Source organism: Dendrobium catenatum, unplaced genomic scaffold, assembly GCF_001605985.2.
Source record: "Dendrobium catenatum unplaced genomic scaffold, ASM160598v2 fragScaff_scaffold_542, whole genome shotgun sequence".
NCBI classification, from domain to species: domain Eukaryota; kingdom Viridiplantae; phylum Streptophyta; class Magnoliopsida; order Asparagales; family Orchidaceae; genus Dendrobium; species Dendrobium catenatum.
In genome coordinates, this window is record NW_021319004.1 from 716,832 (window position 1) to 733,600 (window position 16,769).

Here is a 16,769-nt window from a genome sequence, read left to right on the forward strand (position 1 = left end):
AGGCTATGACTCCCTATATTTACCCCAAATGGGAGATATGTCAGGATGCTGCTAAAATTTAGACTAAAGTATATAAAACTTTAATAATAAAAAAGACTTTACTTGAGAAGCAACACTGAGGACTTGTACTTGAATAGAAATGTATAGAATATGAATGAACAACAAGGAAGTTAATCTAAACTGAACACACAGGATAGTTGAACTGAATAGTATGGAACAAAACCCAACATATCAAAATGCACAAAAATTATCAAAACATAAACGACAAATGATAAATTTGATCATTCAAACAAATTTCAACAAACATAAAGTCAATAGAAGGGGACTCATGACGAACAGAACCTCAGTGCATATAAGTAATGAACAATAGTCAATTCATAATATCTAAATAAGCAAAGATCAATCATCAAAACCTATGAATACAAGAGATAAGTTACATAATGGATGATGTTGATTAATGCAACATACTCCAATAATAGTCCCAATGAGGTCAAATGTATTATACTTGCAAGTGATAACAATTATCTGCATAGTGGATGAGTATCTCCAATATGTATTAATGAAGGCCTTATTGCAAGCAATAACTTGCTGATAGATTGATAGGATGGCATTTACAAAAAATGATAATGGACTTATCATGCACAAAATAGTTCACATGAAGACAACAAACATTGAAAGTGATAATGCCTCATAATCAACATTAATAGTTTGCATGCAACTGAATACAATATACTCGTGAGCAATAATAATTAATTGTTGAATGTATAAGTATTTCCTGCTTGCATGGATGAGAGCCTCAATACAAAAAAAAGTTTTTCTGTAGATTGAGATAGCAACATTGGAAATTGATGAAAAGGACAACTTGTTATGCAAACAAAAGTCTTCTGATAGATTGAAATGGAGGCACTTGAAGTTGACAAGGAAAAACTATCATGCATATAACAAGTCACAGCAATAAAATATGCATTGAATATAACAATTCAGTGTAGATGTCATCATCAATTTGTATACAACCCATCACTACAAACAAGTATACCAAACCACTTGAGATTGGTGGAAGGTGGATATGATGCAGGAACAATGACTCTTCTACGAGCACTTCTAGGAGATTGTACTGAGTATGACTGGTCCCTATAAATAAACATAATCCATTGGTGAATAACAATAGTGGGTACATTGTGGAATACCCTTGTGAACACAAATGTATACAAGAGCATATAATAAATACGAGCATCAATTGACACCTAGAAGAAAACCTTTGTATAAGGAGGGCACACTTCTTCTTGTAAGAATGGAAGAGATATTTTAGCAAATTCAAACTAAACTTCTTGGTGTTGCAAAGTTACTTCTTTGCCTTTTATCTTAAAGAAAACATCTCTAACATCTATAGGCCTTAGAAGTGTAAATGATCTTCGAAGTTTGGCATTATGACACAATAAACCTTCCCACTGATAGTGCTATGGTACTGCCTTTGCAACACTTTTCAACTAAGGAATACAAGTACCTGTTAATTTCATGGATAAAATTCTCCAATGAGAAGGAAATCTCACGTAAGAATGGAATATATGTTTGAGAAAATTTTAGCAAAATTTCCTGATGTTCCAAAGTTCCATCAAGAAATGCAAATTCCTTCAATACTTCCATTACTATTATTCTAATTGGAGAAGTTAGGAATGACAAGAGCACCTAGATACCTCAACTTATTTTAAAGGCCATCTACTTTACTATGGAGGCTACATCTTATAAAAACCCATAATACTATAGATCATTAAAAGTATTATTTTCAAGGCAGCAGCCACTAATTTCAAAGTATAGGTCATCAATATGAATGTAACCTTCTAAGGTTGAAATAACTGATTATTTATTTAAGCCAACAATAGAAAATGAGGATGATGGAATAATGGAAGAGCTGCTTATTGATTCCTATACGAGCATAAAAAGACCTCCTAATGAATAAGAAAAGGGAGTCTACATCAAAACAAAAAAGTATCACGTGGCAGGTGATAATGCTACAATTCACCTGTAAGCAAAAGTAAGGAATCGATAGTAACAACCACAGGCCACTGATGCATGATGCAAAGCTATCAGATTAGCAATGGTCATACATGTGGATAGAAGATGTCAATGAAGCCAAATTAAAACCTCATGCATCTGGCATCAATAGCTACCTATGTAGCCAAACACCCCTTCACATTGCATGTAAACATCTTTAAAATACCTTTACACATGCACTGTAATATGTATGCACATAGATACATAGAAGGGGATGTATAATAACTTGACATATGTGGGCCCCAACAAATGTGTTGTAGGAACACACATGACATTTAGGGATGCTGCACGGGTCAATAAATTTAAACAAGATCCTCATAAACATGTAAATAGGGGTCGACAAGGTTTAACAAATAATTAAAAAAATACCCCCATACACCAACTTGGGCCTCGACGAGCATGTTATGAGCATGCATGTGGCATCTAGGGATGTTGCACATGTTAAATATAAATCTAAATTCTTGTCTGATCCTTCTATGTGGGTAAATAAGAGTCGACACAGCTCTAACTATTAAATAGATATACAATTGGGAAGTCGACCAGAATATCTGTTTTATATGTTCATGTAAGGTCTTCAAGATTTATGACAAAAAAAGTATTAAATAAAATCATATATCCAACGAAGCTGATCCCTTATCGGTAAGTTGATTTGGTTGATAAGGCTTAGTCAATAAAAATGCTCGTACACCCTGATGATGGCCGTACTGAACATAGATCTCAACTATAGGGGTCAATTTAAAATATTTTAAATCTCTCACAAACGTCCACAAGAAACTCAAAAATCCAAAATTCCAAAAATCCAAAGAAGTTCAAAATTGAAATCAACCATCCAACCACAAAAAGCAAAATCTATCCACCCTACATAATAGTTTGTCGAGGTAGACAAAGTTGAAAGTAACCTTAGCTCACAAAGAGCTAATGTCTGGTTAAGAATATCATAAGGATTCATTCTCAAATTGTCTTCTGTCAGTAAGGACATGACACATATCCTCTAACTGACAGTTTTGCCACTAAATGACACTACATGTAAATGACTCTGACCGTGGGCCTTCTGAACCGAGTGATTTTTTCGCTAAATAGCACTACGAGATAACAGTTATGATATGAGCCAATATGTTCATTGGGGACATCAAATCCTTGAGATATGAATCAGTATGACATAATCAATAGGGCACAAAGCCCTATGTTAGCTAAGGTGGATTCAAATTTGTCCCCTTAAATAAATATCCACAACATGTCTACAAGGTACCCTTGGACGAAGCAACTCATGGATGTCGATATGGATCCTTCTATCAGGTTGGGTCAACTACCTCCTTTGACTATGTAGACCAGGGACCACAATGGCCCGAGACGACGGAACCATGGGATCTTGCTCAGGTGTATTATCACCCCCCACACCATCTGCTTTTAGTACAAGATGGTGAAATTTAAATTTTAAATATCAAATTCTCCAATACCCATGCCCATGCTGTTGCTATATGCCAGATAACACGTATCTACGTATCCGATCGACGACTTGCCTTAATTGAAAGTTTTCTCTCGTTATTGGGAGGGGTAATTAAATATAGGAGCTTGCACCTAAAGGAAACTAGAACTCATATCATAAATACCTCGCTTAATGAGGGCTAAATCTCTGGATAATGTCTTATCTATAATCTCATTTGCCTTCCCAAAATTTACCCCTAAACTTAATCTGTTAAAGTACCCCAATGAAAGTAGCAGGGGAGGCCAGAGCCGATTTTTCGGAACCCACAGTTTTCTAAAAAACCTAAAATGTATCTTTTCACTATCATTCATGTGACTCTCTTTTGGCTTATTTGGAAGGAAATGAACAATAGCAAACGTGATCCCAAACGAAACCTATGTTTTGAAATTCCTCATAAAAGCAAGATTTTATGTAATTATTTCTTAGACCTAATATACTCTAAAAACAATTCCTTATTAAAGTTAGGCCATACCATATATATTTTTTTACTGAAATATTTTATTCCAATAAAACTCCTAATCAAAATCTATTGAGTAGCCCACCAAATCTTAAATATTAGCTTGCCCAAATTCGTAATAAGATTTGAAGGATTAAATAAGATGTGATTAATTTGTTAAACTGATTGGAAGAAAGTAATTTGACACTCCACAGCAGCTCTCGCTTTCTAATCCTACAATTCTCATAAGCTAGAGATCCAAACACTTCTTGTTCTGTGTAATCCTATATGCATCAACGTCCTCTAAAATTGACCACTCTCCTTGAAAAATTATAAAAAGAATTCTTGAAATGAGTTTGATATAAAGTGTCATTGGCTAATTAATTTTATGCTATATACATACATACATATATTCATACATATAAACATGCACATACATGCATACACAAACACACACACACACATATATATAAATATATAGTTTTAAATATATATATATATATATATATATATAAATAGGATGAGGAGTAAGCCTCCCGTTAGCGAGACGAGGTGTGCATCAAGGCAGGCATCAGCCAAGCTGAGGCACAAGCCTCATAAAAAAACTAGAGGTGTAAGCCTCGGGTCACTAGAATTGCGCTGAGGTGGGCCTCAAGACGAGCCTCATATTACGCAATTTTAAACAATGTTTCCCAGTAGCAACTTTCTTCTTCCAGCTTTTATTTTCCTCTGCAACCTATGGTTCTTTAGAAACACAAGTGTGACAGCATATCACGCGAGCTATCCGAAATAAAATTGTTATGGGATTTATATTTAATATAATTTTAATTCAAATTTAAATAAAATAAAATAAAAGTGATCACTAATATATTTTTTAATTAATTGATTTAAGATTAAAATTAATTCCCTTTTTTAGCATAGTTTTAATTAATAATATATACAATAACATTCATAAAAAAGAACAAAACCAATTGCTAATCCAAAAGCAAAAAAAGCTTGCTAAAAAATCAAGTAGTTCCTAAGGCCAAATTACAAGGAGGAGCAAGTTTTAATGTAAAATATGTTTAATAAGGGGTGTCAAATTTTGCACAACCAGAAACACGACTCAAACCCGACTTGAAAAATTTGGGTTTGGGTTGACCCGTATAGCAAAGAGGTCAGGTTCGGATTCAAACATCTGGCTTTGTTTGAGTTTCGGGTCGGGTTTGCGTTGACATTTAACCCGAAATCGAATCAGAATTGACCCGGAAATTGCTTTGCCCGTATGTTCTGCCCGGCGTGCCCACCCTATCTACGAAATGACCCGACGCTATGAGCCTGCGACACGTCAAGTCGCTCCGTCAATTCGTCAGGCGTCATGGACTCACGATCAGTCACGCGGCACACACAGTCCGGCCGCGAAATGACCCGTCGCTTGCTCGCTGCTGCAGCCCGGCCGCGGCATGGCAGACGGCCGCCACTATCCGCCATTGTGCCGCCGCTCACATGGTCATTCCAGTTCTTCCTCCTTCAACAACTCCTCCGACAATGTTCTTTCCTGTTAAATCGGAAGTCAGGACAGCCGGCCAGCTCACTGCGGAGCTGCTTCACCGGAACTGGAAGTAACGACGGGAGCTCAACGACGTTCCTTCTTGACGAATCGAAAAATATGTGTTGGGCCGGGTTGACCCGAACCTGAAGCGGGTCAGATTTGGGTCCAAAAAACTGACCCGTTTTTGCAAACGAGTCAAGTTCGTGTTGAACTGAACAGTGCTGGGTCAATTCCAGGTTCGACCCGAATCTGACCCGTGACCCAAAATTGACACCCCTATGTTTAAGAAGCATGTTTACGAATTAATATAAAAGAAGCAAATACGGAGACGATAGAATGCATTGAAGGGAAATCCGTAATTAAAATGCGGAAGATTACGGATAACCCAATTCTACATTCCGCATTTATTATATATAATTTTTTTTCTATCTACTTTTAAATAATTATTTAACGGTATTTATGTTTGATAAAAAAATATATCAATTTTTTAAAAATTTCTATATTTTATTACAAATAAATAAATATAGGTAAGAATGAAGTTTTGGAAAAAAATTTGTTGAGTGAGCTAAAATTATATTATTTGACATAAAATATTTTATTGAGAGTAGAAACTATATGAAATTTCACTTATTTTTAATATATTATGTATAATATTAATAAAAATGTACATATTAAATTTAATTTAATATGTCTTATTAATATGTTAAATTTTCTTTTTAAAAAACTGGTTCAATTTATATTAAGATTTGTGAGTGGTTGGGGAAATCTTAAGTCTGTCAGAAATTATGCATTCATACAGAACATGTATAGTTCTAAGAATGCAGTGAGTAGTCTTAATATATGAGTTGTAAAATTATATTGTCCAAATAATTTGTATTGTCAAATCAATTTTGCAAACTTATATTGTCAGGTCATTATGACAATACAAAAAAAAAAAAGTTATTATGACAATACTAATTACTATGATAGTTTTTTTTTTTTAATTTTGTTTTTCAACCTACAATTAAGATCTAATAGCCTTGCTATTTAAATTGAACATATATTGGATATTTAGATGAGTGAGATCAATATCTTCGAGGCTCAAGTTTGTTTGGAAATCTTGTTCAACTTTTTATTTCTTCGTCTGTTATGGATAATATTTAAAAAATCACTATGAAGAAGTTGATTGTGTAGGGTAACACTTGATTGAAGGAATTCTTGATGCATTCCATTGATGATAGCCAAGAAGAGAAGGCCAAATTGAAAAAAAATATTCGATGATGTATGCATTCCTAGTCAGAGGATAAAGATTCCATATTATGACATAAGCACGATAAAGTTATGAAAATTAAGCTTTACAGAATTGAGCATAATTGTGAGGTATGGGTTAGAGATATTTATAATAGAGATTCATGTAACATAGTAGCCATTTGGCTGCAGTGAACATTCTTAAAGACAGAATTGATGAAATTGGACCCAATAAAAAATGTTATATTGAGGTGATTAATGAAAGACATATGGCTGATATAAATCATTGTACTCTTTATGATAAATGACATAGTGTAAAGTATGCAATTATGATGTTAAATGTTGTAGTAGGTCATAAGAGGAATGGGATTATAAATGCAATGGACTATTAATACATCCAGCACAAGTTTGAGTACAACTTTGAATATTGTTGAATTTAAACCCAACTCCAAGCTCGCAAGCACATGATAATCAGGAATGTTTAAAGGGCTTATTTTTGTGTTGAACTTTTGTTAAGTTTTTTAATTACCTAAATTCTACCTTTGTGTTGATGTTTTATAAAGTTTTATGGATTTGTAGCTTCGTGTCTATTTGAAGTGGTTTTTAATATGAAGTTTTTATTCTTTGAAAATTATTGGTATTGTGTAAAGATATTTTGTTGTTTCAAATTATTATTCTTAATATTAGTGATATAAAATAGTGATACATGTAATGATATGATTAAGGCACTAATGATGCTTAAGTTAAAAATTTTTGCTGTTATTAATTAACATTTTTTTTTTGTAGTTGCTTTGGACTTTGAATTTCTCTTTCCAAAATTTATTTACAACAATGGATGTATCTAAGTTTATCTCATTATTCGTTGATAGGATTTTTCTTACAGCAACCTATTATATCAAATGACTTGTGAAGATGTAAGGTTCTGTCAAATAATATTATAATTTTAAGTTGTATGTGAATGTTGGATATGCACAACCTCAACTTTTTAAAGGGTATGCATTCACATATCAAGTATAGTTTTGAAGATATGAGTTGAGACCTTCAAAATGTATTGGCCATCTAGGGAGAGGATTCAAGGAATCCCTAATAAAAAAAGGTTTATAAGAAAAACAATACATGTTTATACAGCACGGGCTAGTGATAGTTTATTGGAGCAAAAGGTGAATGTGAATGAGATATTTATGTATGCATACATGAATGATCAGAAGATGAGGATGATGCCCTTTGGAGTGTGCATGCTTAGGTAATGAGAATAAAACTTTATAAGAAGATATATTTTTTAAATACCGCAAGTTAGAAAAATGTTCATATGTGGTTCTTAGAAAAAAATGGCCATTCACTAGAAGCTGACAAAAACAACCTTGACATCAAGCATATAAGTTTATAACATAAAGGGTATTCTGGTAATGGCGAGTTCGTATTAGATTTCTATTGTGATCGGATGAATTAGTTATTACATAAAGGTAAGCCTAGAAAGTTTTTTAATGTTAAGGACTAATACGGCCTTCCATATGAGTTGAAGTTTCATCTCAAGTTCTGCCCAACTCACACATTACTCAAAGAACATCTATGTATGCTACTTAGCAAAAAGGAAAAAATATGTAGTAGTATAGATGTTAGCTTATGCTATATTTTTTTATTTTCTTTTGAAGGCTTAGTAAAGCCTTTATTTAAGTGGAGATCCATTTGAACGATGGATTGTACATTCAAACTTGCTAAATGAATTAAGAATTTTGTTTGAGATTAGTTGAATGATTTTTAGTGCATGTTATGCAGTTAAAAAAAGAGAGAGCTTTTTATTAGTGAAATAAGAAATACAGTTCAATTACATCAACAAAACATTCATAATATCAACCTCTCCCCTACTTTTATTTTCTTATGTTTGGGGATAGTTGTACTCCCTAGTGTGTACCTACCAGGCGGATGGCTTGTCCTTATAAATAACTAGGTCTCAATAGCATCTTAATCTTCTTCTCTAGCTCTGTAGTGCTTTCTGGTGCTTGAGTTTGTTGGAGGATATCATCCTGCTATGTATGAGAGTGTAGCAATCTGATCAGATTCATCCATGAAGGGATCTGCATACTCGACATATGTAATGGTGCTTCTTATATTATATCAATATCTCTCTAGTATGAAGAAGAACTCTAGCACTATTTTAGACCATACTTAATCCAAAATTATGTGGATGGTCCTGCTTGAAAGTTTGAGTGGGTTATTTGACCTAATAGAACTATCCCAAGGAAAAATAAAGAAATTGGTAATTTAAAAATCTCTTAGATTTTAGAGAACTATTTTAAGAAACTTTACTAAATTAATCTGATATATGCTATTGTTTTCATAAATAGATTTTCACAAAATATTTTTTAACCACAGTAATATAAGTGCAAAAAATGAAAAAGAAGTAAAAAGTAAAAGAATAGAAGAACACCAAATTTTATTGTGGTTCGATCCAACTAGACCTACATATACTCCCTAAAGACTCCTTCAGGTAATATACTAAATCAAAGTGACTCTCCTTTTATGTCTATAGCAAGGCGGAGAAGTTCATACAAAACCTCTCTTCCACCAACCCGATGTGGCAGAGTATCGATATCCTTTCTCACCCTCCTAGTGATGGCAGAGTACCAATGTCTTTTCTCACCCTTCTAATTATAGCAGAGTACCAACATCCTTTCTTACCCTCTTGTGATAGCTGAGTACGAACATCCTTTCTCACCCTCCTAGATATGGCATTGTACTGTGATCTTCTCTAAAAATCTTCTCTCAAGAGCCTTCAAGCAAGTAGTGCAGAATTTTGAAGAACAAATAAGAGATACTTACCTTTAGGAAACCTTGTGAACCCCCTCATAATTTCCTCTTCTAAGACCTCTCATTATTCAGTCCTAAAAATACTCTCCCAAATACTTTCCTTATCCACTCTTCTGAGAACTTAGTAGCAAGATTTAGAGTGTTAGTTTTTAAGACCCTTAGATATGAAAGATTAAAAAAAATGTCTAGAAAATTGAAAATTACAATTAGAATGTACTTAGATCATACAGTGTGATTGCAAATTATTTGTACAAATAATTCAAAAATCTATATATGATCCTATACAAACCTGATTTCATAATTTATCAGTCATCTATAATAACTAACATCATACTATATGAATAGTTCAAAACTGAACTAATTTGTCTGGTATGATCTTGTACAAACCTCATTTCATACTCTATGAATTGTCTATATAAAGCAACATTATACATTATAAATAGTTAAAACAAATCATACTTCATATGATACAAATGTGGATGACCCCATTCCCTACTCTGTAAGTCATTTATACCAAACTTTCTACAATACGAATAGTTCAAAAAAAATGGTGAGTATAATAGGGATGAACTAGTACACTCCCATTTTATATTCTTTGAGTCATCTATACGAATAGACATCATACAGTATGAATAATACAAAAAAAAAATTCAAGCATGATTTGATTAACTTTATTTTGGAGGAAATACCATGAAAAATCATTAGTATGATTTGAAATCGTATAATATGATTAGTTTTAAAATATTAAGCTTTGACTCACTTCCCATGTGTATGTGCACTATTGCCAAAGTACAATCACACTCTCTCAGACATAAGAAAAATAGAAAATTTATATACTTCATTATATGAAACCCTAACTACTCTATCTTGAATGAAAGTTCGTCAAGGATGTTAAGCCCTTATGAACTAGTCCCGAGGCTAACCAAGTGGGGGGGGGGGGGTGAATTGATATTTAAAAAACTTCTTTAACAAAAATATAATCTAAAATCAAATCAAGATTCACCACAAGAGAAATGAAGTGCAAAAATTAAATAAGGAAGTCATAATAAGAAAGAACACACCAGATTTAATGGTTATTTGATCAACTTGACCTATGTCCACTCCCCGGAGCTTCTCCTCCGAGTATTGCACTAAACTCAGTGTCTCCCCTTTTGCCCCCATAGTAAGGCAGAGAAGCCCGTACAAAAACTTCTTTCCACCGACCCCGATAAGGCAGAGAACCCAACTCCTTTTGCTTTTTCCTAAAGCAAGTAGAGAACCCAACTCCTTTTGATTTCTCTAGAAGCAGGCAGAGATCCCAACTCCTTTTGCTTTCTCTAGAAGAAGGCAAAGAACCCAACTTTTTTTGCTTCCTCTAGAATCAGGAAGAGAATCTTGATCAGTTGATAAAGTAGACTTCTATAGATCCTCCAAGGTACTAGGGATGATGATCGGAGAAGACGACAAAGATCCTTGCTTAGATCAACCTTTATGAAACCCCTCATAAACTCCCCCTCATAAGATCCTCTCTATCTTCCTTGCTCTCCCTCTCCTCTTAGCTCTCTCAGGTCAGGACAATAGCAAAAGGTATTCTCTTGAGAAAAATAAGAGATATTTTAAATCAGTCTCCAAATTAGCCCTAATTAGTAACTAATTATTAAATATCGTCTAGGATGATCTACCGATTGTCATGTACAATCAGTTCAAATTTAGCTCATTCAGCTACGATGATTTGGAAGAGTCTAGATGATTAGAAGATTACTTTGTTCAAATTGTCCAGGATGACAGGATTTCATCATGTACGATTTGTTCAAGTCATTGAATATCATATAGACCATCGCCCTGGATGGATGCCTGGATGATGGAAAATAACTAGATCGTCCAAGATGATCTCATGAATTATCTGGGGCTATTAGTACAAAATGACAAATATCATCCAGAACATTACCCTGAATGGATGTCTTGATGATGAAAAAATAACATGATCATCCAAGCCAATCTCATGATCATCCCGGATGATTAGTTCAATTTAGTGCATATCGTTTAGAGCATCACCCTAAGTAGAGCTAGGCTGATTATTGATCATCTAGAAAAAAATTATGGTTTGTAAAATGATTATTCCGGACGATCCTGCAATTATCTAGAATGATATGATCGTGCAATCAAACCTTAATTATAAGGTTAATTTAGGCATAATTGCACTATATCGTCCATGATTATGTCCTAGTTGATGTTTAAAAATAAAATATATCTAAATAGATGTGGCGGTTGATTCTTTCTAATTTGAGCATATTATCCCGAACGATGCTAATATCATCCAAGATAATTTGCTTTATTGCGACTTCCTTAACTAAGATGTCCTAATTAGAGTTTTTATTTTTAACTGATCATTTAGGATGATTTTTCAATCATCTAGGATGATGTGATCAAAATAGAAAACACTAATCAAACAGATAGAATTTTTCCCCCAAGTGTGTGTTTGTAAGATTACTTAGCATCAAGAATCACAATATATAATGAACTCAAGAAAAGGTAAAAGACACTTGACATTCATTACAAGCTGACTCACTCCTAATCTACCCAATCTTAAGCTGGTTTGATTTGCAATTTGATTTTGTAGAACTAAAATGTTAATAGGCAAGGTAATCGTAGAAAAATAAAAATATTTGCTATCATCAAAATTATTTTCCCTAAAATTAGATTCGTAATAATCTCTCCCTTTTTGATTATGAAAAACAAACAGATAATCTAAGTAAGCATCACAAGAAAAAAAAGTGCAAATAAAAAAGTTTAGATTTTACTAAAAATGAATATAGTACATAATATAACTAAGCAGCATAAAATTGTACTACAACTCTCCCTTTTGACATCACAAAAAGGAGGAGGGAACAAGTTATAAACAGAAACTACTAAAAAGGACAAAGTACATCACAGAAAAAATAATGCAAGAAAAAAAACTATAGGTAGGGCGGCCCTTGATAATCCGAAGGAGGTGGTGGTGTTGGATGAAAAAGGATAGAAAGAGTAGTAAACTGCTCCCTAAACCAGGCTATATCTTAGTCGTGCTGGTGCTGTTGGTGAGCTACAATTGAGTTAAAATGAGCAACATCCTCAGCATGTTACTGCTCCTGTGCAGCAACGTATGACTTGAACCGAGTCTCCCACCAGTCAAACTTCTCCACTAGCTGGTCTAGCTATGAGTACTGGCAGAGTGGAGCAGGTACATGAATAGGTGCAGGAGCCACCTCCTCCTCAGATCCCTTAGTTTCCTCATGATCTAGGTGCAGACGAGTACTGTGAAGAATATGAAAGGAGTTATTGGAGTTGAAGATAGGCTAAAAGTTTGGTGGGGTAGGGTATTGAAGTTTGTATTTAGATTCCAGGACATATATTATGATGTATCCTAAGGCAAGATTAGGCTTCCTTTTATGTCCTTGATCTCTAATTCTTGTTAGATGCTCAATGTATCAAAAAATTAGATCAGTAGCATTGAATTCATGGTGGGTCATGATGTAGAAAGAGGTGATCGAAAGGAGTGGAGTGATATGAATATGATCGCCAGCTTTTAGAAGAACTGAGGTATAAAGGACATGTTGGATTGTCCTAACATCTTTGAGTAAGCTGGTAGACTCTCTAACATGATAGGAAATATCAGTGTTCCTCAAAAGGTGATTGGTTGGAGCCAAATCATAATCGGGGTCTTGAGATAAGATGTGAAGCTTTTCTCTAGTGGTGGACAACTACAGGAGCTCATGACAGTCTTGATATATATTATTTTGAAAGAATGCTTATTAATATAAGACTAAAGAGCAGTGAAGGAGGAATTGAGGCAGAGGCTAGCAAAGATTTTTAATAGCAATTCAGAATTGAACGGGATGGTAAGTATAAGGATAAGGGTAAGAGATGTGTGGGCAAAAAAGTCAAGAATAGGATAAGAAAGTATACGATGGTTGGAAGTCCAGGATAAAGTGATCGCGACGGTCTTGTATCATAGATAGGTTGCTTTGTCGACCTTTTTAGTGAAATGAGGGTCAAGATTGGCCCTGGAGGAGCTTCTAGAAGCCATACAAGAGTGCTTTCCACCAGCCATGAACATAAAACTAGAGAAGGAATGAGAGAAAAGGTGGATGGAAGAGTTTGCGTGAGAAAATTTGTTTGCAATCCTTGGTTTAAAAAAAAATTGGATCAATCATCCAAGACTATTGCAGAATCGTCTAAGACAATCATATAAAATAATTTCGCTCAAGATGATTGGTCAAAAAGGCAGTAATATTATCCAAGATGATCGGACATCATTCGAGATGATAAGACATAGGCGATTGTCCCTAGGAGTCAAGTCGGACGACCATGAAAAAAGTATATCATCCATGATGATTAGGTGGATTGTACAGGATGATAGGCAATAATGGATCGTATCGGCCATATTTAAAATGTGCACCAAATATTTGCCACGTGGATCATCCAGGAAGAATAGGTGGATCATTTAGGACAATCACTAATAACTGAGGAAAAATTATGAAGATTGTCCAGGATGAGGAGGATCGTCCAGGATGATAAAAACTATATGAAGCAGAAGATGATCAGATTGTCCATGATGATAATGGATTGTCTAGGATGGTCAGAAATAGAGAAGTCATATCAGCCGTCAAATAGAGTTTTAAGAGTGGATTGAATGCATCGTCTAGGATGATATAAATATCATCTAAGATGATGTGACCAAAGATTGAAAATCTGGAGATGGATGGAGATGATCAGAGAAGGCCCAAAATCACAAAAAATAATAGTAAAAGAAAAAAATAAAACATAAAAGATAATAAAAAGTGACAAAAGGAACAAAAATAAAGTTTTTTTTTCTTTTTTATTTTAATCAAAAAACAAAAATGATAAATTCTCCATATGATTGAATTTAAAATTTATAAGAAGAATGCTTTAACATTGTCAAAATCTAAAAAATGGTAGATTAGCCGATCCTGTTAGCCCTAGCTCAAACTTCTCATAGGGTATTTTTGAAAACAAAAGACCTAACTCTAAAAAACTAATTGGATAATAAAAACAAATCTAATCAAAACTTAGTACCAGAAAAATATCTTATAGAATAATATACCAAAGTAATTTGTCACAATCGTGAAATTCGAAATCAAGCCTTTGAAAATATCAAGTGACACATGAATTCTTCTATGATTTAAGGGTTTAAAAGAGAAGGAAGCTTGCCTTTTGTGGGCTGATTTTATGCCTCTTGTCAATGTATTGGCTCACTTTGTGCATCTTTTAATTTTTGATACACTTTGTGTACCTTTCACTATTTTTGGCGATCATTGCACATCTTTTCATTTTTTTCTTCCTTTTGGGGCTCATTTTATGCCCTTGTCATTTTGCAAGTTAGATCTCTTTCAAAACTCTTAAATACTCTCAGTTGTGAGCATATCTTTCATATATTAGAAAAAAAACTCACTCTCTAATATAAAGAAGAATAAACCATAAAATATAATCAAATTCATATGATAAATGCAACGATAAGATTTCAATGAATTTGAAAGTAATATAAAGGCATTGAACATTATATATATAACAGATAGATTACTGTAGCAAGATAGAAAAGATCTCAATTATATAGTCAAGTTATTAATTTAAGATAGACTTTTATTAGAGGGAGGGAGACAATCAATAGTGTTTCTCCTTTTAACTAATCTAGAGATGTAAAACATTGACAACAAATTTCCAAAAATAACAATAAGGTATAAAATATCATTTCAGCTATGACCAAAGAGAGAAAAAAAAGTGAACATCAGAGATATAAAACATTGACAACAAATTTCCAAAAATAACAATAAGGTATAAAATATCATTTCAGCTATGACCAAAGAGAGAAAAAAAAGTGAACATCAGAGATATAAAACATTGACAACAAATTTCCAAAAATAACAATAAGGTATAAAATATCATTTCAGCTATGACCAAAGAGAGAAAAAAAAGTGAACATCAGAGATGAAAATACTACAAAATAATAGAGAATAAAAAATTAACACTCAAAACTAAAAAGAAAGAAAATAAAATAAGAACAAGCAATAGATCAAAAAACATGCAAATCATAATTTATTAAGCAGCAAGTTTATGCAATTATAAGTAGCGAGCCTCCGTTTTCGGGGTACCACATGCTCTCCCGAGGGTTTTTATGAGAGCAAGCCTACAAAATTATTAAACATTAGATTTAGAAACCTAAAAATGTTTGGGTCCCTTCTTATAGAAGGAAGAATGCAAATGCATGTATGTTATATTGTGAATCAATCAATTTGGGTCTCCACACCTAATATGCACTACGATGAACATTGCAAGTGTGTGAAATATGCTCTAACGTGCCACATAAAAACATCTAACACCAGGAAAAAGAATTTCTAATTTGTTCAAGTTATCGTGCCTCTTCTTAGTTTTGGCTTTTGGTTAAGTGTGGGGTTAGTCCTATTTTCCTCAAGAGGATTAAACTCAACTCTAAACCTCGAGTTGGCACTTTCTAAAATAGCATTATCAACTCTCAAATAGTGCTCCCTACTTTCAACTTAATCAATATATATTTTAAAATTAGTTTTAAGTGAGGTGTAGGATGCTTTCATTGAATCATGCTCAATAACAAACTCAGAATGCTTTTTATTCAATTCATCAAACTCATCAAGTAATGTCATGTGATTGCTATCAATTTGAGAGTGATCTTTCAATAAAATTCCATAATCTTTTTGCAAATTCAAAAACTCCAATTTTAAACTAGCATGCGATTTCTTAAGTTTCCTATTTGATGCATGAATTTGTTCACAAACTTCAAGTAATTGATCATAGGCTGATTTGTATATCTCTTCTTAGTCAGACTAACCAAGGTGATCACCCACTATCAAGCACAAATTTGTAGTCTCCTCCTCCGCTTTAGTCTCAGAGGAGTTAGATGCAGAATTCGCCAAGAACACCTTTTGGAACCACTTCTTGTCCTGCACTTGAGTGATCCTTAAGTGTAGGACAACCAGCTTTGACATATATATTAGAAGAACTTTTAAAATTTTTAATATCCCTATCTTTTTTCCTCTTATGATGATGCTTATGATTCTTCCTTAGAAAGCTTTTGAATTGCCTAGTGATGAAGGCAACATCATCACTTTTAGATCCGGAAGAACTTGTATTCGTATCATTAGCTTTCAGTGCCATAGTTTTTTTCTTCTTTTTCTCACCTACATCAAGTTGTCTTTGATTCACCCCTTACTCATAAG